The 23047-nt window shown below is 36.5% G+C and overlaps 1 protein-coding gene, 1 non-coding gene and 1 pseudogene across 2 annotated transcripts in view; 1 reads left to right on the top strand and 2 right to left on the bottom strand.

The window, feature by feature from the left end:
- The window catches only part of UBE2E2 (ubiquitin conjugating enzyme E2 E2), a 373168-nt gene that overhangs the window by 218986 nt on the left and 131135 nt on the right, over nucleotides 1–23047 (bottom strand). The gene's annotated exons all lie outside the window — the stretch shown is intronic.
- On the bottom strand, nucleotides 5423–5505 carry LOC144228833 (small nucleolar RNA SNORD60). The gene has a single exon (XR_013334280.1). It is a non-coding gene; the product is annotated as a small nucleolar RNA SNORD60 (small nucleolar RNA).
- On the top strand, nucleotides 15172–16691 carry LOC144228791 (elongation factor 1-alpha 1-like; annotated as a pseudogene).

Raw genomic sequence — 23047 nt, 5'->3', positions numbered from 1 at the left:
CTAAACTTTAAGCTGAAAACTGTGAAAAGGAATTAAAGATAGTATTTTAAAGCCTGTCTCCCACAGCTACTCTTATCTGCATGAGCTTATTCTAAATCATTGTTTTCCCTTTTGCTTTCTCCTTCTCCTCCCCCTTTTCTCTTTTCTAAAAATGCCCTAATAATGTTAATAGTGTAGTCACTGTTCAAAGTGTTTATCTGCAGAAGCATCTGGCCAATTTTTCCTCTTTATGAGAAGTAAACAACACTCTGCTGTATATCATTTTACTTTAATTCTCTAAAGGAATCAATGAGATGATGTAAAAAAAATTATGAAGAAGCCAAAAGACCATAAAGACTAACTATGTGTTTATAGTTCCATAAAACACACCTAATAATTAACAGTAAGGGAAATGAAAGAAAATAAACATTTGCTGACTTCCTGCCTAAGAATTAGGTGTTTTATAAAATACACTGTTTACAATAGAGATTCTGAATTTGAAATACCAAATTTGGTTAGATTAGTAGGGGTGAAAAGTGCTGATGGAGACACTCTTCTCTCCAGATTGAAAGGAAAATTTAAGCATTACCGGGTACTTGTCTTAGCTAATCTGATTATGTAGTTTATTCAGCACAGGAGGTATGTTTTTTATTGCTTTATAAACATTTACTTTACAACTCTGTGAGATTTTGTGAATGATCCTATGGTCATAGACTAAATTTTAGCATTACACAAACCATGCCCCTGGTAATAGAAGGCAGTATGTTCTGGAGAGCACCGGTGTATTTATTTATAGTCAATTGTATTATTTATTCATAGGTATACATTTTAAAATTTCTGACTTGTTCCTGATGCCAGAAATACATATATATATTCTTCATTGAGAATATTATGGAATGCAAAGTAATAATTAGCATCAGCCTGACTGAAGAGGTGAATGTGTTATACGAAAAGGGGAAGTTTTCTTATTAGCCTTAAAGCCAAGAATAATATTTTCATTATTTTCCCTACTTAATAAATGTGGGAAACTATAGCAACACAGGCCTTACAGTTAAAAGAATGGGTATTTCAGAACAATTTACAGAGAGAAGCATTTCCTTTAGGGGACTTTTCTCCCATCACTACTGTTACTGTGCTTGAGGAAAGATGTGTTTGCTTTCGGTAGCATAAGCCTAGTAGTCTAACATGAAAAAATATTTAAAAATTATTCTATACTGGGTTTTTAACTCCAGTTTTTATGTTACAACTTTACATATTAGTGTGTGTGTATACATATAAGATTATTTTCAAAATATCTTAATCACGATAAAGAAAGTATCAACATTTCTGTTAATGAAACATTAAATAACATGAAAATATGCTTATGACTTAGTATTAAATGAAAAAAGCAAGATTTAAGACTGCATATGCAATATATTCCAATTTTTAAAAAATATTTCCTGAAGTGAACATTACTTCTTTATTTTTAAAAATTTTCAATGTTTATTTTTGAGAGACAGTGAATAGGGAGGGGCAGAGAGACAGGGAGACAGAGAATTTGAAGTAGGCTCCTTGCTGTCAGTACAAACCTACAAACTGTGAAATCACAACCTGAGCCTTATTCAGACCTTGAACCGACTGAGCCATCCCGGCACCCCACACGTATATTACTTCTTAAGTAGAGGTTCGTCAAGTGTGCCATATGGAAAGCATGCAGTCCTATATACAGTGTGAAGAAGTCTCCTGAAGAGAACACACCTATATAACCAGTGCCCAGATTAAAAAAAGAACATTGCCAGGGCACCTGAGTGGCTCAGTTGCTTAAGCATTTGACTTCGGCTCAGGTCATGATCACAGATCGTGAGTTTGGGTCCCACATCAGGCTCTGTGCTGACAGTTTGGAGTCTGGAGCCTGCTTTGGATTCTGTGACTCCTTGTCTCTCTTCCCTTCCACTGCTCCTGTTCTGTCTCTGCCTCTGTCTTTCTCTCAAAAATAAACGTTAAAATTTTTTTTAAAAGAACAATGCCAACTCCTTCTCTTGCTCCCTTTAAGGCAATGCCTCCTTACTCCTCCAAATAGCCACTTATCTGCACTTCTAACACCATTGATGAGTTTTGACTATTTTGAGATTGTATATACATGCAATTATACAGTATGTCCTCTTTTATGTTGGACTTTTTTTGCTCAATATTGTAAGACTCATCCATGTTTGTGTAGTGGAAGTTTACTCATTATTATTGCTGAGTCTTCTGTTGTATGAATATATCATATTTTATCCACTCTATATTTAGGGCACATGAACAGTTTCAAGTCTGGACTTGTAATATGTATTAACTTAAAAATGGACTTGAAAATAAGAAATACCAACCAAATCTAGTTTTCAAATAAACAACCTTTAAGTCACTGGCAAATGATTTACTATGCTAATTACTCAAGTTTTTTTTTACTATATGTTGTTCCCCCCAGCTATGATTTATCCAGAATCTGCAGGTATGGAATGCCTAACCATGTTATTGATTATGCTCAACTTATTTTTCTTCAAACATACGTACTTTGAATTATCTGGTTCAAAGATTTTCACTCCCTTGGTCATCATTTCCCAATAGAGGTAGCTAGCTCAAACTCCCTTTTCAAAGGGAGACACTTAAAAGCTTGTCCAAAAATATTCCAAAAAACTTTCCCACAGGACATATATTGGGCAACTCCTGCTTTCTATAATAAAAAAACCAAACGCTCATTTTAAAGCATGGGGTAAGTTAAGTGATAACACGTAAAATAAAACCACAAAGGACTACCTATATATATACATCCTTTACTGTAAACAGTCTTCATAGTAGGAATCCTAAGCAAATTATTACAATGTGACGTAAGCATGTTTTGTAAATATTTCTCAGGGGCCCCTGGGTGGCTCAGTTGATTAAGCGTCTGACTTTGGCTCAGGTCATGATCTCATGACTCTTGAGTTTGAGCCCCATGTCAGGCTCTGTCCTGACAGCTCTGAGCCTGGAACCTTTTCCAGACTGAGCTCCTTTGAGGGTGGGTATTGTAATATTAAATTTTAGATCACTTAATAAATGTTTGATGAATGAGAGAATGAATTAATTAAATGAGAAAATAATTTTTTGGAAAAACAAGTTTGTGGGGAGAGAAAAAAACATTGTGTATGTAAGGTATTACTGTTCTGAATTCAACTGTGCACCCATGTCTGCAATCTTGAGTGGTGAAAACATCCTCAAGAGACCCTGGAAGAGAAATTTCATCCTCTAACAGGTATCTGCCTATACAGCTGCACTCATCTGCACAGGTCATTTCTGCCTCTGACAGAGATCAACCAATTGCAATTTATTTGAATTTGGAGGCCACCTGCTTAAAAGTGCACTTAAATTGCAACCCTTGTAGGCTTGAGTGTAGCTGTGGTTGTAGCAAATAGGTATAGCTAAACACTGGGAAGGGTTCCACCACCACACTCCTGATGACTGTGAGTTATTTGTCCTCTGGACACCCTGTATTAAACTCTTATTGGCTATTAGAATTTAGAACAGATTAACGAAGGCGATATTTTACAAGGCTCAGCAGTGATCTGTACAGTAGAGCCAATACAGCATTTTTCTAACTTTATCATTTTGTTACATATCATTTGCTTTATGTAGTTTAAAAATTAACATGGCAAAACATTCTTCAGAATTTCAATCACAATAATAATCAAAATACCGTCGCATTTTTGTTCAACAGCATTGTTGAACAGCATTGACTAATTACTCACAAGATGAATAGTCATGGAAGAAAATGGGTAGAGGAAAAATAAGTCCCAGAAATTAAAAACAAATTTAAATCATAGACATCAAAAATTAGAAGCCATTAAACTGATAATTTGTTATGTTTACTGTCATGTTAAGCATTTATATATTTTTTTTAAGGTTTATTTATTATTCTTGAGAGAGAGAGAGAGTGCATGTGCATGCATGGGTAGAGGAGGGGCAGAGGGAGACACAGAATCTGAAGCAGGATCCAGGCTCTGAGAAGCCAGCACAGAGCACAATGCAACGCTCTAACCCACGAACTGTGAGCTCATGACCTGAGCCAAAGTCAGATACTTAACCAACTGAGCCGCCCAAGTGCCCATGCCATGTTAAGCATTTAAATTACCTTTATGAAATATTCTTCACAATCCTTTTTTGAGTAGATGCTGCTGTATATTTGATTAATATATAGGCAAAATACTGATATTCTCATTTTGATTACTTTCTTATTTCATTCTTTTCAATTCTGTATTTAAGGTTAGCAGAGCTTCAGACACTGGGTAGGAAAGTGATAAACTGATATTAGAACACCTAGGAGTAAGGAAAACATCTCACCAACCTCAACCACAACTAATGATTTTGGCTGTGCTGATCTAATTGACCATGGTTCTGTAACAGAAAACTGTTCTGTGTGATTCATATGTCATTCTACTGGAATACACTCTACTCCTTTGTTATGTTAAGCCTAACTCTGGGTTTCCCTTTCCTTAAAAGGTAGTTTCTAACAGTGTATTTCTTTTAAAGCTAATAATTAATAGTGAAAGAAAATTGGCAGCTTGCTGAGTTTTAACGGAAGTCTTCAGACACAGAAAAATAATATTATTTGATTAAAATAAAATCTCAGCTATGTGAAAATGTTTCCTACATTTATAAATGCTTTCAGCTGAGTTGTTAATATCCTAGAGCAGTAAAAGATTAGTATCTTTCATTTATAATTAACCTACTAGATCCAGATTTTGCTTTCAGATACTACCATCATATTATCACATAGGTTGAAAATGACATTTTCCCAACTATCAAGGCATAACTTTCAGTGAAAGGTATTTAGCTTTCAGAGATCTCCAAACAGTCCACTAGTTGAGACATGAGGTTATTCTGACTGATCACTAGTGGAATCTTAGCTATACAAGTGTTCACAATTATAAGGGCATTCACTATTTCAAAGACTGTGATGCATTGTATATTAGTTAATAAGAAATTCTCTTGTATAGGGGCACTTGGGTGGCTCAGTTGGTTAAGTGTCAGACTCTTGATTTCAGCTCATGTTATGATGTCATGGTTCATGAGTTCAAGCCCCACATTGAGCTCTGTGCTGACAGTGCAAAGCCTGCTGAGCATTCTCACTTTCCCTCTCTCTCAGCCCCTCCCCTGCTCATTCTCACTCTCTCTCTAAAATAAATAAATATATTAACTTATTTTTAAAAAGTTATATTGTATAAATGTTATTCCAAACTATATTTAGTGGTATTTTCTTTAGAATCAATAAAATTTTATTCACAACATTTAAAAATAGGGAATAGTTCCATGTTTTCAGCTTTTCATTTTTCTTTTTTATTCGTCATAAGAGTCATGAGCAATTCCTGAGAAAACACTATTATTTCCTTACATCCTGGAAAATGCTGTTCATTCCTGAAAACTTCTTTTTATTTCTTTTTTTCCCCCGAAGCCTCAGTCTTGCAAAATAATCAGACTGCACATGCAGTTTTCATACGAGGTGTCAGAAATATGAAAACTTCCGATTTAACTTAATTTTTGAAGAGAAAAATTCAATTACATACCAACTGTTAGGTACTATGGTTACTAAAAGATCATAATCAGAGACTCCTCTCCCTTGAAACGGTACCATTCTCTGATGGCCAATTAGTACTTAGGGTAATATAATAGCTTTTTGAATGTTATCCAGTGCACCCTTTATAAAAATCATGCTATTCCCTTCTCTTTACTTTTCCTCCAACCCTACCCATACCCTACTTGTGTGACTAGTGTTTTTAAGTTTCTTTCTTTAATGGGGGCGAGGAGCACAAGTACATATGCAAACGAGGGAAGGGCAGGGAGTGAGGGAGGGAGAGAGAATCCCAAGCAGGCACGGAGCATGATGCAGGGCTCAATCTCAGGATAGTAAGATCACAACCTGAGCCAATATCAAGAGAAGGATGCTTAACTGACTGGTGCTCCCAGGTGCTCCCATTATGACTATTATTAATTCAGGCATAAGCTCGAAGCTTATTGCTAAGAATGCTACCTAGAACAGGGAAGCTTAACTTTCATTCTGAAAGTAGATTTCTTTTTTAAGTCCAAAGCTTGTAAGTCAGGCTTCCAAGTGGTTAAAAAGGTCTTGTGAGAACTTCCAAAGCTGAGTTTTTACATTAGAAAAAAAATTTGGAGGATTAACTATATTATAATCATAGTGACAAGTAGAATTCTAGATGTCTTGGAAATGAAATTCCATCCCTTTCGGGTCTAGTAGGGTTGAGATTCAGAGTGAATGGATAAGCTTAGGGTGAGGTCACTGCCTGGGTCCTGAGGAAGGACTGAGTTCCCTTCATTATCCCTAGCTTTCACACTAGAGGCAGAATATAAAACCCAATAAAAGTGAAAAGGCAATCTTTTAAAAATTTTTTTGTAATGTTTTATTTATTTCTGAGAGAGAGCGAGACAACGTGAGCAGGGGAAGGTCAGAGAGAGAGGGAGACACAGAACTGAAATAGGCTCCAGGCTCTGAACTAGCTGTCAGCACAGAGCCCAACGCAGGGCTCGAACCCACAAACCATGAGATCATGACCTGAGGTGAAGTCAAATGCTTAACCAACTGAGCCACCCAGGTGCCCCGAAAAGGCAAACTTTCAGGCTGGTGCCTGGTTTGGGGGGACAGGGTGCAGGAGAGGCAGGAAGAGTCTGCAAAACCACAAACCTTTCAAAAGTCCTGTTTGGGACAAAGTGCTGTGTCTGTCATGGCACAGCAGTAATGGAAAGTAGTAGGGAGGTTTCCTTAGCTAAGGGCCAGAGGGCAGTTTTCACAAAGTTCCAGACTCCAAGGTAGTACAGAGAAAGCACCTCAGAGTTTTGAGGTTCCTCTAAAGAGTTTGGAAGTGCTAATGGAACTGGAAGACTGACATGGACTTGGTTCAAGAGTGAAAAGGCAGCAGAGTGCATATTTCTTGTGAAAAGAGAGAAACGCACACCTCTGCAAATCCTGGCACAGCTTGCCTACTGACCAAGCAGATATAGTAAGAACAAGACTGAGGAGGCCCAGAAGTCAAGCCCTTGAAATGCTTCTCTGGAAGGACAGCAACAGAAGCGATGCTTCTGCCTGCACTCAAATGCCAACCTGATTAAGAAGGGAGGGGAGACAATAGAAAGGAGCAGAAATTTTTATAAACTGAATAGTCAAAAGAAAGTATTTTTAAAAAGAAGATAATGAGGTGTACTTGGCTGGCTCAGTCAATAGAGCATGTGACTCTTGACCTTAGGGTCACGAGCTCAAGCGCCACATTGGGCATGGAGCCTATTTAAAAAAAAAAAAAAAAAAGATACTGAGATGCCTTCTGAAATGAAAGGTTTAGTATTTTATACCATGCTGGGTTGTGTATTTTATGCCATAATTTTGAAATGGCTGCCTATAACTAGAAAGAGATCAGTTTAGAAAGTAAAGTTACTTTTGATGCACACCCTAGATTAGGACCGGCCAATGTATACCTCTTACGCTAAAAAATGTCAAATTATAATACTATCACAATCTCCATAGAAATTAAAATTCCTAATTCATAAAACCTATGCTGCATAAGTAATATGTGCTCCTTTTTCTACAGCATTACCCTTAGGATAAAAAAAAATCATGCTATCATTCAGGTCTCTCTGTTCACTGACCTTGTAAAGCAGTATGTAAAATATGTACACAGCCTCTATAATTACATTAAGAAAATTTTAGCTCTCATCTAAATGAGATAAGATTTTATGAATTATACAGTTAGATATTCTGCCATCTCTTAAAGTTTTTATTTTGTATATTAAGCTGCCAGTTTTTAGCAGCAAAGAAGTATTCTCTGAATTGTCATTAGGACCAAGGGAAAGCAGTGAGCCAGAAACTAAGAAGGTCAGGAAAAAGGGTGGCTATATAAACCAGTGCATTCAGATGATCAAGACTTTGAGTGAGACAGTCACTGACAGAGCAAGAAAAAAGCATTGGTAACAAAGAAATCTTGATTATGTATTAAACAAGTATTTCATGCCTGTTCAAAAACAAATCCCAGAACTGTACAGACTAAACTTGCAGATATGCGCTGTTAGGGAAGTGAAAGAGGGCTGTGAGATTAGGGCTTCATCCTGATGTCAGCCTTATGGTGGCACATTCTGACACTAACTATACGTAAATTCCTCACTTTCATATGTTCCCTGAAAACTCTTATTCCGGAACTTATTTTTATTGATCCTTTCATCTCTTCCTATGTCCAAGTGTATTTGACTTTACCTGCTCACCCTTGTTTTAAATATCTTCCAAAAGTGTTCCTCTACTCCTCATCAGTACCCTTCACTCTAAAATTTTTGCCTGAGACTATTCTCCTCTTTGAGAAAACTTCATATAAATTCCAAGTGACTTTGGGAGCTAGCCTTTGGTAAAAGAACAAACATTAAATCTCTATTATCAATCAGGAAAGACTAAATTATACTGCATAACAAACAACATCAAATTTTCGGTTTTATGTATACACACATACACATAAATAAGACTGCAAGAATATCCACTGAAAATACTGAAGCATTTTATTCCTTTTCAATTCCAAATAGTACTCCGTGTAACAGGTCGATTTAGGATTTTTTAAAAATCTGTTGTAATTGTATACATGGAATTATATTCCAAAGAGGATTTCAGGAGTCTGGAAGCATAACTTTTCCATTAAAGCCATTAATTCAACATGCAAGCTCTCAAATCAGAGTACTATTTTAAGAAAATAAATGTACTGAATGGAGAGATAACTAAAAAGAACTAGAGAAACCACAGGTATATCTTGGGAGGAGGGGTGGTGTAATTTGACTCCAGCAACACTGTTTGACTTAATGATGCCTAAACATGTACCATTTACATTTAGGTAGAAATTCTTTACCTGAAATTATATTATCTTCAAAGCCAAAGAAAATCTATTTTTAAAAGAGAAAGAAAACTGGTGGCAAGACCTCTTGAAAAAAATATTCATATACTCCTTTTCTTGTTCTGTCAGGGGTTTGAATCAGCTATTAATTTTTTTTATACAAAGGTTCTGTTAAAATGTCCATATGGTATAAAATGGTGTAGTTACTATGCCTTGTTGAAATGGTTCAGAACAAAATAAATATAGTAAACTAGTTTTTAAAAATAGTTTTGCATAGGATGGTTCATAAAATTGATTAAGCCCTGCCAATAAAATTAGCTTAGAAACATCTATTTGTCACAATATATAACAAACCTCTTTAAAAGAGGTAGAGAAAATGAATTTCAAAAAAGCTCCATCAAAGACATCAATAACTTATTTAAGAATCTGACTGTTAGAATCAAATTGATACAAGTGTTGTACAAATACAAATTACACAGTAATTTATAAACTGTATGGTTAAGGATAACCATGCTTTCTATTTTGCTTTTATCTATCTATTTAAAAGGTAGCTGTAAGAATATCACAAGGTAATTAAAAATAGGTATTCAAATACCCCGCATTTTTAAGGAAAGTTTTTAAAAAACCACATCATATGCTTTACATTAATGTGCCATAAAAGAACATGGTTTGAGTGCTTGCCTATGTCAAGGCATGGTATGCTATTTCTTATGGTGTCTCACTGCATCTGACTATAACCCTATGAGAAATGAAGTGCAGATATTTTTAATAAACCACCCAAGAGATTATTAAACGTCCACCCAAGGGGGTTGAAATAAAATTCAAATCCACATGTATATTCTTTTCACTATGCTCTGTTGTCTCTGATATCAGAGTTGGAGTGGGAGTACAGGAACAAGGGGAGTGGTCATGAAGGAGCCATGATCGGCTCACACTCCACATTTAGCCCTCTTTTCAACAGCATTACATTTATTTCAGGGTTCTTTCTTTGTTGTTTTCAGATCTCTGGAAAGATTACTACTTTTGTGGTTTTGCGCTCATGTTTCTTGCACTCTTTCAGGATTGTGGTGTTGCTAGGGTAGTGACAGAGTGCTGACTGACAGCTCGAGAGGAGCCTCTGCTTTGGGCAAAGTTCTGGCAGGTTTTCAGTGTGTCAATTGATACAGATAGGTCTTCCATTCTAAAAACAGGTCTATCTACTTGCTCCTCCTGTTAGAATTAGATGAAAAATAACTTCCAAATAGCTTCCTATGACCTCTATAACTGGTATCTGTGGACTTTGGAAACTGCTTTGATGGTTAGCACATCTGAAATGAACCTTGATCTACAAAATAAACACTTGGAGCCTGTTAAAAACCAATACTTTAGATATAGAATGTTTCCTTTTTTTGTCTTTCTGTGGCCATTGAAAATAATACATTTTTACCTTTGTGTAATTCTTAGCTGAGCACTAAGACATTTTTGTTTTTTATGTAATCAAACATTTTAACTACTTAAAAAATTGTAGTTGCAACTTGAGGACAGTGTGAGAATTTGGAATTCCAGTGTGCTCTGAAGGGGAGAATTTATGAAATACAGATAATGGAATTAAATATGAGCTAGTTTTCTAAACTCTGAATGCAGAAGTAAACTTCTGAATCCTCAGGAATATGGAGAAGACCTATAAGCTGCCACAGAGCCAGCCACCCTGTCTGGTACCCGTGATTGTCCTCAGTATAAAGGCTACTGATTTAAAGTGCTTCTTTAACTGTTTTTCCTAGTCAACTTCCAGTTCTTCCTGTAGATGAGAAGAGGTCTCCCCAACTGGAAAGTCCCACAGTAATTAATTCTTGAAAAGACCAACCTAAGTATCTGAAGGGTACTAGAAGGCATCATTAAGAAGGCACAGAGTGATAATTAATGTTACAAACTATGACCCTTAGTCATCCAAAAAAAATTAAATAAGCATGTTTAGTTCACTCCATACATTAAGAAAAAGAAGAGTACTGGGGCGCCTGGGTGGCTCAGTCGGGTGGGCATCCGACTTAGGCTCAGGTCATGATCTCAGTCTGTGGGTTCGAGCCCCACATAGGGCTCTGTGCTGATAGCTCGGAGCCTGACTCCTGCTTCAGATTCTGTGTCTCCCTCTCTCTCTGCCCCTCCCCTACTCATGCTGTCTCTATCTCTCTTATAAATAAACTTACAAAATTAAAAAGAAAAAGAAGAGTGCTATAATTCAGAAAGCTTATTGTTAAAAAAAAATCAGTGTTATAAATAAAGTCTGAGCCTTTTCTCCCCATCTCCTTCTTTCCACTATGTGACAAAGATTAATTGCATTTCTACTGCATGCTCTACACCTAACTGAATGCTGTGGATACAAAGATGAATAAAACATGTCCTTCGTCCTCAAAGAGTTGGCTATGTAATGGTTCAAACAGACATATAAGCAAATAATTCAAATAAAAGGTAGTGTTTTATCAGCTGTGTTCTAAACACTATTGGGTAGCACAGAAGATAAAATAATGAACTATTCCTGAAGAGGTACAGATGATCCTATCAGGATCATCTTCAGATTCACAGTAAATTTTCCAGTTGATACTTCATTTTCCAGTGGTGTCAGATAAATGAGGTACAACTGTATTTGGAAAGATTACCAGTTTGGAGTTGATCATGGTTATTCCTTTGGGATTTTAGCCTATTTTAAATGAAAACTGGTCTTTGTTAGAGGGAAAAAATTAAGTTATTTCAGACCAAAGATGAACCAATTTATAAACTCTGTATGAAGGAAATTGAACTCCTCAGAAGAAATTACTTTCTATAAGTTTAAGATATTTTTGGATATTCTTTATGTAACCACTTTATTTTTTTCTTCTTTAAATAGTTTATTGCCAAGTTGGCTTCCATATAACACCCAGTGCTCATCCTAACAAGCACCCTCCTCCATGCCCATCACCTCCCTTCCCCTCTCCCCCACCCCCATCAGCCCTCAGTTTGTTCTCAGCATTCAAGAGTCTCTCATGGTTTGCCTCCCTCCCTCTCCCCAACTATTTTTCCCCTTCTTCTTCCCCATGATCCTCTNTGAGAAAGTGATCTAGTTTCATTCTTCTGCATGTTGCTGTCCAGTTCTCCCAGCACCATCTGTTAAAGAGGCTGTCTTTTTTCCATTGGATACTCTTTCCTGCTTTGTCAAAGATTATGGCCATACATTTGTGGGTCCAATTCTGAGGTCTCTATTCTATTCCATTGGTCTATGTGTCTGTTTTTGTGCCAACCAAAGAATCACTTTAATATAAAATCATCTATTTGAGTGCTAAGTGAGGATAATACAAAGTACCTTCTATATAACTTTATGTAAATTAACAATTTTAATACTTTTCATTCATTTATTTCATATTTGGAGGTATTTATAGTAGGATAATTTTATGAAAAGCCTCCTTAAAGTGAAATCCCACTTAAAATGGTACCAAACACATTCAGGGTAAATTGTGAGAAACTGAACTAAAATCTTAAAAAAAATAAGTTGATTTTTACTCAATTGAGAAAAATTATAACATTAGAAAATCTTTTCTAATTAGTAGGATAGTAAAAATTGAATGTTTACTTTATGGGCATAATTGTAAACATGATAGTAAATTATTAGACTTTTAAACTGCAAATGTGACTTTTACATAATGGTAACATCATTTTTTACAAAAAAAACATATTAAAGCATTTCATCAGTTTTCTTAAGGGCTTCTCATAGTCCTTTATTAATCAAGTCCTTCTGAAGAACTTACTCTAATCATCCTTGTTGGTTTTGTCATTCATCGGTGGCTTGGATTATGATCCCTGCAGTTCTTCATCACTGCTTTAACTCATTTCAGGAAACTTTTTGACTGATTTCCAATTTCACTTTATAATTGAATTGAATTTGCCTTGTATTTATTGAGAAACCAATGTCTTTGATAGATGAGCATCTATCTATCTATATGTATATATCTATAGATATCTCTGTAGTATATCTGAAGATATACTATAGATATACTATATAGAGAGATATACATTGATTTAAGTGAAGAAATAACATATGAGTTAGGACTAATTTTGTAAATAGTTGCTTCTGCACTATTTTCATTTTGTGGTGGCTTTGGTTTTCCTATGTATTGTTTTTTAACTGTAGGAACTTGTATGGATTACTATTTCTCAACATCTAATAAAACGTTTCATTTAATCTCCTTTAATTACATATATCATTATGTGTGGAGCTTGTGTTGTAAACATTATAATTAATGTAGAAACCAGCTAGATAATGAAATAACAAAAAAGGTGATGATGATGATGATGATGATGATGATGAGGTTGATGATGGTGATGGTGATGGTGATGGTGATGGTGCCTGACATTTGTGAAGCTCCTACTCTGTGCCAGTTGCTCTATTCAGCAGGTTACATAGTAATCCTTCCAACAACATAATCAAGGTCAGTGTTAATCACCCTGATTTCATTGATAAGGAAACTGAGGAAATTAAGATAAGTGATGAGTATCTTAGGAGCTAAAGCAAACCACTTTATTTCTCAAGTTTGTATTCTTTGCACTACCTTGTGTCTTTCTTTGGTATAAAGAAGCATTCACTTCAGAGTTTCCTCTTAAAAATCATGTTTCAGGGCACCTGGGTGGCTCAGTCGGTTGAGCACCTGACTCTGGCTAAGGTCATAATCTCATGGTTCATGGGTTCAAGCCCTGTGTCAGGCTCTGTGCTGACAGCCAACTCAGAGACTGGAGCCTGTTTCAGATTCTGTGTCTCCCTCTCTCTCTACCCTCCCCTGCTCATGCTGTCTCTCTCTCTCTCAGAAATAAAAAAAAAAATTTTAAATTATGTTTTGGGGTACATATAAAATACACAAAAATTTGATTAGCCAACAGCTGTAGAAATATGTTTCTAGGTTTATATACACTGGCTATTAGGAATCTTATAAAAACTATATTTTTCCTCTTGTTTGTTACTACAAAATATTCCACAAATACATACCTCTGCATTAGGAGTTTCAAGAATCAAAACTGGAATGGAACATGTGGAATTAATGAAACTGGATTTTAAAAAACATCATAAAACATTGTAATGTTTTTAAAAACATGTTTTGCCTCATGAAGCACATCCAATTCTAAAAGCTTATTATTATTTTCAAAGAGGATGGTGCACCATTTCCCAATGTATATCTAATGGAAACCTGTGATTGCCATTGGAATTGCAGTTACTTAACAAAGTCTACTTCTCTACAACCCATTACTTCAAAATACCAGGACTCATTCAGCTATGATATACACATGAGTTGAATGTAGGAAACCCAGCTATTTACAGTCTTTCATAACTGTGGAATCAGAAATTTCAGAATCTAGTCTCAATTAAGCCTACAGCGAATTTTTAGTTATTTGAAAGTATTATTTCTTATTCAAAGAGCAGTTCTGATCATGGCCTTTGGTCAAAGAAGCTGTTTGTATTATTATCACTTCAACGCCAAACAGTATGTGAAGAAGGAGTCCAAAATTAGCCAGGCACACAGAACCCTGTGGTCCCACAAATAATGGCCTTCCTGGAAAAATGCCTCTTAAGATGAGATAAAACTTGAGAAGTTATTGCTTTTATTGCCTTGGGTTTGGGGGATTTTTTTTCTTTGTTGCTCTCTAGCATGTATAATTAAATAATGAAACATTTTTATGGATAAGGTGTCAATGAACTGTTTTTTAGGCTTAGATCTTTTAGTTTCTTATATTCTCTAAGAAAATAATGGGATTACACTCTTTAAAGCTGCCATTTTCTTGCAAGTTATTATTTCACATATGTATTATAATATTTTTGGTACATCACATCCCCTAGGACTTGTTCTATTATTATTTCTCACTCAGCATGTCTCCAAACCACCAAACCTGCTGAGGCACTAAGCATACTTTTGAATATGCTCTTGGGAATAAATATGAGAACTGCCATAGTGAAGCTAGCCATCTAGCCATCATGTCTGGTTTTCTGCTTCGAATACACTTCTGTCTTGCATTAGAGGCAGGCATTAAGGTCCCGTCAGTTGCGTACTTGGGCAGAAACATACAGAAAGGAGACCTTTCATTTTTATTGCATTCGGTGATCTTTTTATGCCCTGAAGCATGGAAACTGCTTTTTTGTAATTCTAGCCTAGTAAGTGTAATTGCAGCTATTTCATATTTATATAGGTCCCTAATCCCTAAACCAAGCTTCTCCACTGGGAATTCTAAGTGAATTTTATACAATCTTTTTAAAAAAACCTTTTTCTTTTTTGCAACAAATTTGCTGTCAGAACACAGGTGTCACAAAAACCACCTCTAAATCTAAGCCAAAATGAGAAAGGAAAAGATTCAACACATCATCATTGGACACACAGATGAGTGCAACTTTAGCACTACTACTGGCTATCTGATCTAAAAATATGGTAGGACTGACAAAAGGACCATCAAAAGATTTTTAAAGGAGGCTGCTGAGATGGGAAAGGGCTCCATCAAGTATGCCTGGGTCTTGGATAAATTGAAAGGTGAATGTGTACATGGTATCATGATTGATATCTCCATGTGGCAATTTGAGAACAGAAAGCACTATGTTTCCATCACTGATGCCTCAGGACACAGAGACTTTATCATAAACATGATTATAGGGGCATCTGACTGGCTCAGTCAGTAGAGCATGCAACTCTTGATCTTAGAATTGTTAAGTTCAAGCCCCATGTTGGGTGCAGAGATTACTTCAAATAAAATATTAAACACACACACACTCACACACACTCACACACACACACACACACACACACACACACAATTACAGGCATATCTGAGGCTGAATCTTCTGTCCTGATTGTTGCTGCTGGTACTGGTAAAGTTGAAGTGGGTATCTCTAAGAATGGGCAACCCAGGAGCATGCCCTTCCAGTTTATATACTAGGTATGAAACAACAAATTTTTAGTGTTAACAAAACGGATTCCACTGAGCCACCCCAGAGCCAGAAGAGATACAAGGAAATCGTTAAGGAAGTCAGCACCTACATTAAGAAACCTGGCTACAACCCTGACATAGTCACATTTGTGCCAGTTTCTGGCTGGAATGGTGATAACATGTCAAGGCCAAGTACTAAAATGCCTTGGTTCAAGAGACGGAAAGTCACCTGTAAAGATGGCAATGCCAGTGGAACCATGATACTTGAAGCTCTGGACACAATCTTGCCACCAACACATTCAATGGGAAAGTCCTCGCATCTGCCCCTCCAGAACATCTGTAATATTGGTGGTACTGGCACTGTCCCTGTGGAGACTGATCTTCTCAAACCTCACGTGGTGGTCACCTGTGCTCCAGTCAATGTTACAATTGAAATAAAGTCTGCTGAAATGCACCATGAGGCTTTAAGTGAAGCTCTTCCTGGGGACAATGTGGGCTTCAGTGTTAAGCATGTGTCCCAAACTGTTCATTGTGGCAATGTGGCTGGTGACAGCCAAAATAACTACCAGTGGAAGCAGCTGGCTTCACAGCTCAGATGATTATCCTGAGCCATCCAGTCCAAATCAGTGCACTATGCAGGATTGTCACACAGCTCACAATGCTCACAGGTTTGCTCGGCTGAAGAAGATGGATCATCATTCTGGGAAGAAGATGGAAGATGGTTCAAATTCTCGAAATCTGGTGATGCTGTCATCATTTATATCATTCCTGGCAAGCCCACATAGTTGAGAGTTTCTCTAAGTATCTTCCTCTGGGTTGTTTTGCTATTAATGACATGCCACAGGTACTTGCTGTGCTTGTCTATCAAAGCAGTAGAAGGCTGCTGGAGCTAGCAAGGTCACCAAATCTGCTCAGAAAGCTCAGAAAACTAAATGACTTACTTCTAATATCTGGCAACCCAGTCTTAATCAGTGGTAGAATAATGTTCTCAGAACTGTTTGTCTCAGCTGGTCATTTCAATTTAATAGCAGAAGACTAGTTAATGATAACAATGCATCATAAAACCTTCAGAAGTAAAGAAGAATGCTTTGTGGACCATTTGTGGGGGTCGGGCAGTTTTAAATTATTAGTTTTTTAAATCAGTACTTAAGGGAAACAACTTGACCGAAAATCTGTCACAGACTTGAGACTCATTAAAACAAAGTTTAATCCTCTCAAATCTCACATAGTTTATATCTGTTGCCTCTTTAGATACAAATAGCCTGATGTGGAAATGGAAAATGTAGGCTCTTTCTGTTCTTAATCACTGATTTAAAGCTGTGAAAATTTCTCACAAGCTATGATCAATTCAGTCACCAGAACACTTTTCTGATCTGTTCCATGTTTTGTTTCCCTACCTTTTTTACTAATGGCAGGGGATGGGGGAGGGGGGGATTGTTTTATTTTGTTTTAGTAGCCCTAATGACCTGCTTCTTTAATTTTTTTTCTATTAATCTACCTACATTTTTTGTACAACTTTGTCTTTCTCAGTTCTGTATTATTTTTCTATCAGATTTCCTTTTTTTGTCTTTGTCTTAAGTTTGTCCCTGTTTTGAATCACTATCTACATGTTTCCTGGGGTGCTGTAGTGACGCACTCTTCAACATGAATTCAGTAGGAACCTATCCTGCTACCAAGCAGCTTAAAGTCAAAACATAAAATACTGAAATGGATTAACAAGACAATAATAGTAATTTCTATAATTAAAGAAACACTGAGTAAACTTAAAAATAAATTATATAAAGGGAATCTAAAAAGTGAATACCCTGGTAGTGTGTGTGTGTGTGTGTGTGTGTGTGTGTGTATACACACACATCCTCTTTCTATTTCTAGGAAATAGAACAGAATCAAATTCATAATAGTTCAAAACTTTCTGAATGAATATCACTACATTTTCATAGGAGTGATGTGAAAGGAAGGATGGAGAGATGTGTTCTTTGAAACGATAAGGGGCGCCTGGGTGGCTTAGTTGGTTAAGCATCCGACTTCGGCTCAGGTCATGATCTCACAGTTCGTGGGTTCGAGCCCCACGTTAGGCTCTGTGCGGACAGCCAGCTCAGAGCCTGGAGCCTGCTTCAGATTCTGTGTCTCCCTCTCTCTCTGACCCTCCCCTGCTCACGCTCTCTCTCTCTCTCTCTCCTAGAAATAAATAAAACATTAAAAAAAATTTGAAATGATAAGAAAACAGGGAACTGTTGAGAATGGCATTTTAATATTTAAGGACTTGGGGTGGAGATGGAGGAAATAATTAGCTTCCCCAGTTGTGGAGGGAGAACTACCAGATTCATCTGAATATAAAGAAAATGAATGTGCTGAGTTCTAGAAATGGGGGGGGGGAAAGGAGATGAAGAAAGACAATCGAAGAATACCAGTAGAAAATAGCAGGAGGAAGATGAACAGGCAAATGAAAACTATTCTTGAGTATAGTTTTCCTATAAAAAAAGGAAGGGAACAGAAGTGAAACAAAAAAAGAAAAAATGAGACATGCTTATAGAATTTCAAACTTTTCTAAAAATGGAGTAATGATGAAATTAGTTTGAGTGACTAGCATTTTACATACATAATTAAATCTATAACCAGTTGTGAACATTATTTGTAATGGATATTTTTTTATTTGTTAAATATCAATACCCTACATAAAGCATTAGGGATATTTTATATTTTTCACTCAATGTCATTCACAGGTTCTTTATACTTTCTCCACTAAGTATGTTCTCACAAATTTTCTACCCAGGTAACGATGTCCTTGTTATCTAATTATTTACTTATCCACAAAATAAGAGCTTCCTTTCATTTAACTGGATATGAGGGAATAAATTCAAAAGCAGAAGAGAACTGCTCTGGGGAGAGAAGAATATATTGGGAAGAGAAGGTGGCAGCAAGAGGCACTCAGCCTGTAATTTTGAAACAGACATGGTAGTTTATATAGAGTTGGAGGTACATTGAGAATAACTAGAGAAACAAGACTTCTAAATAAAAATAGATATGGTTTTGAGAGGCATGAGGAAATTTTCTAAGGTGGTAATAATTTTCAGTACTTTGATGTGATTGCTGATTACATGGGTTTCTTCCTATCTTAAGTCATTGAGCTGTATAATGTAGGAAGAAATCTTAGTAGTTACACATTTTGCTGTATAAATGATATCAATTTGTTAAAGGCAGGAAATAAACTCACCAGAATTCTAACAGGGGCTTCATCTCAGATATTGTTTAAATTTTTCTTTTATTTCTACTGGACATACACTTAGTATCATCTTTGATGCTACTTTTTAAATGTTCTTTAAAATGATACCCTAGGAAGAAAAACTAGGCAGTGTATTTCATTTATAAATGTCATGAACGGAAATTTCCCAACACTAACCTCCGTTTCAGATTCCTGCTGTTGCTTCTGCACTATTAGTTGGTGTCAGCAGGGGGTTAACAGCATTCAATTTAACCTTGCTATTTGTACACTGTTTTGAAATTTTTCTTCCATATTTAAGTTCCTTGCATAGATTCCCCATTTTACAAATCGTGCATGCACCATGGGGTCTATGCATTGAAAAGACTGTAAGCACACAATAAAAGCACATTTAAACATAATGTGAAGCTACCAAGACATTTCTTTTTTTTTCCCCTAGGAGCACAGAGGCATTGCTGTGAAAATCAGTGGAATGAGAGAAAACCTGAGTGAACCTACTCATGCCTATTATTTTTCTGAGATTATAGACCTGTTTGAAATAAGTAAGAATTGTATAGGTATGGATTAATTATAGGTTATATGTCCAGATAAAGGAGTATCTCAGTGACTGTTCTACTTGTAACTTCCCTTGGATATCACATCAGATGCAACCCACTGCCCAATGAACCCTGGTGAACCCACTACTCTTATGAGTGTCTTTGTCTTGCTCTGAGTAGATACTGAGTGTAAGACTAGATTAATGAAAATGGAAAAGAAGGAATGCCAGCTCAAATTCTGACTTTTCCGTAAGAACAGCAAAAACTGGAATACCCTTCTGTGGAGTTTAAACATGAAGAAGAGCTCCATTTCCCTTTTTCTCTACCTCCAATTACGTTCAATTCCAGCCACCACTTTGCAGAGCTCCAGCACACTCTTCTCTTGTTCACACTCTGAACCCCAGGATTCTACTAGTTTTATCTTCGTGTGCAGGGCACCCTCCTGGGTGCTAGAAACACCAACGTGAAAACAACAACAAAAGTGGCTTGGAGTTGAGGGAAGCCCGAATCTAACACTGTATGTAGCAAGGAGAAAACATGCACTCCTGTTTTCCCAAGCATGGATTCTGAAAGCACTTCTCCAGAAATGCTGTGCTTGGGTGATTACAAAGTATAGTAACTCAGGTACTACGCTATAATGATAGTATACTATTACAATGGGGTGATATACTTCCTGGTTTGCACCTACTGTCCTGACATACTCATTTTTTACAAAAGCTTCCTCTTTCACTCCCCAAAAGTCTGCATGGTAACTTATGTGGTCACTCTAAGTCATAACAAAAATGGACTTCTGAAAAGAGGTAGGGACTGTTCAACAAAAGCCCCAAATATAAACATACGACATTAAGGATTTTTTTTTGAAAGAGAGAGTGAGTGGGAGAGAGGGACAAAGGAAGAGAGAAAGAGAGAATCTCCCACAGGCTCCATGCCTAGCACAGAGCCCATCTCAGGACTTGATCTTGAGCCTGCGATCACTACCTGAGCTGATATCAAGAATTAGAGGCTCAAACAATTGAGCCACCCAAGCATCCCATGATATTAAGAATTTTAAAGTTAATGTAGCAGCAGCAATGTTTAAAAATATTATAACTACAGGGGCATCTGGATGGCTCAGTCGGTTGAGCCTCTAACTCTTGATGTCATCTCAGGTGGTGTGCATCAGGCTCTGACCGTATGGAGCCTGTTTGGGATTCTTTCTCCCTCTCTTTGCCCCTCCCCTTCTCACACATGCTCTCTCTCAAAACAAACAAACATTTATAAGAATACATATTACAGGAGGTGCCTCAGTGGCTCAGTTAGTTAAGCATCCAACACTTGATTTCGGCTCAGGTCATGATCTCATGGTTTGAGTTTGAACCCCAAGTCAGGCTCTGCACTGACAGCAGGGAAGCTGCTTGAGATTGCCTCTCCCCTTGTTCTACTCCTCCTCTGATCAAGCTCACACACACACTCTCTCTCTCTCTCAAAATAAAGAAATATATACATTATAAATACAGACACTCATTAAATGTTCTTCAAAACAAAACACTCTTTGGAAAGAGCACTGTTATTATTGTGATATAACGCCTACATGATGTCTATAGCAATGCTTATACAATTAATGTGGAATAACCACCTAATATTTTAAAACATTAAGGTCAAAGATAAAGGCATAAAATCTTTACACAAGAATACCTGAACATTTAACTCAGGGATTTTTCAACTTTAATAATAAAATTAAATGTTTTCGTTTTCTTGTTCCCACTTCTTCATGATTAAAATTAACCAACCATGGTCCTTTGTTCTGGATATTGTTTTTAACCCATGATAAATGCAGAAAACATACAATGTTTAAAAACAGAGATACAAATATTAGGATCTGACAAATGTTTTACATTTATCTTTTTTATTTACCTTTGAAGACCTATTACTTCATATAAATTATCCTATACATTTAAATACATAGGTATGAAGTTGGAATTAGTAAAACATGCTCTGGTAAGAAAACAATTTATTTTCTGATTTAATACTAATCAACCATTGCTAATGTACTATAAAATCCTGCTTAAGAGAGATACTGACTCTAATTATTAAAGTTAATGGCCTCCAATTGCCTCATCTTGCCTTTAGTGTAGGACATTAAGCATGCAGAGCCCATAATTTAATTATCACCTGTTAATATTGGCTCTAAGTTCATTTCTCTACTTTCAGGATGAAACTTCAGTGATGAGCCAATTAAAAACTATTATCTTCCTACTCAAAACACCAGCCTGCTAACTATATCCACAGTATACAAATCACAGATCTGCTGGGATTTTCAAGATGGAACTTGCTGCTTCCTGCCTTTAGGGACTGCTAAATTAAATTATTATTTCTGTCCATTTTTCACTCTAATTTTTAAAATCTCTAGATTATATAAAGATCTTTCTTCAATATATACACACTTTGAAAACCATTCACGAAGTAGAAAGTTATGTTATTCTACAATAATAAAAGACAAACATTAAAAAGAAATCTATACTCATTCGTATTTGAACATCATAAGATGTAACAAAACATCAGAGAATGTGGTGCAGTAAGAGGGTTAGCTTTTTATAAAATCCCACTGATATGCACTGGAGAAATGTGCAGTGCATTTATAGGAATTTATTAGAAATTCTGTCCCCTGTGCCCTCCTGATGTATGTATTATTCTACTGAAATCTAATTTTGTCAGTTCACCCATGGGAATGAAACTCCAGGAAATTCATTTGTGTTAACCAAACTCACAAGAGATTGATTTATCACTAGTGAATCACATTTTAATTTACCATGGGAATGCTACCCGATTCAAGAACCAGAAATATTCACCTGATGCTTCTCAGTTGCTAGCACTGAGAAATATACAGGTGAACATAAAGGTGAAAAACAATCCCCAATCTCAGTGAGTTCATAATCTGGTGAGAGTGCTTGGACAACACATAAATACAAGCCAGACTACAACTAACGTGTGAGTGGTATACAGTGGTTAAATGTATAGAGGTCCAATTCTTTCTAGTAGGTAGAATTCTATAGACAGGTAATCAAACTATACTTCAGATGGATTTTTAGTAGATACCTTTTATGATAGTTTTCTCTCAAGTCATTCCTGGTTAATAAATTATCCTCTTGGAGTGCCTCGGTGGCTTAGTCAGTTAAGCGGTTGACCCTTGGTTTCGGCTCAGGTCGCGATCTCACGGTTCCTGAGTTTGAGCCCCATGTTGAGCTCTGTGCTGTCAGCAAGGAGCTTGCTTGGGCTTTCTCTATCCCTCTCTCTCTCTGCCCCTCCCCAACTTGCCCCTCTGTCTCAAAATAAATAAAAAAATATCTTTCCCCTTTCCCTGCATATTTCTGTATAAAGAACCAGAACCAGCTGTCTATAATTAGGACATATTTGCTCTTGGATACATTTTAGACACTCTGTAAGACATTTTAAACTGTAACATGTTCATATCCATGAAGAGTCTTCTTACTGCGGTTACTATTATATCCATCTCTTCTGTACTCTGGAGTCACAGCTGGCTTGTAAACTGATTACAA

The sequence above is a fragment of the Crocuta crocuta genome, unplaced genomic scaffold (assembly GCF_008692635.1).
Source record: "Crocuta crocuta isolate KB4526 unplaced genomic scaffold, BGI_CrCroc_1.0 scaffold253, whole genome shotgun sequence".
Taxonomy (NCBI): Eukaryota; Metazoa; Chordata; class Mammalia; order Carnivora; family Hyaenidae; genus Crocuta; species Crocuta crocuta.
The sequence above is the reverse complement of the archived record's forward strand: the minus strand, read 5'-3'. Positions and strand labels throughout refer to the sequence as shown.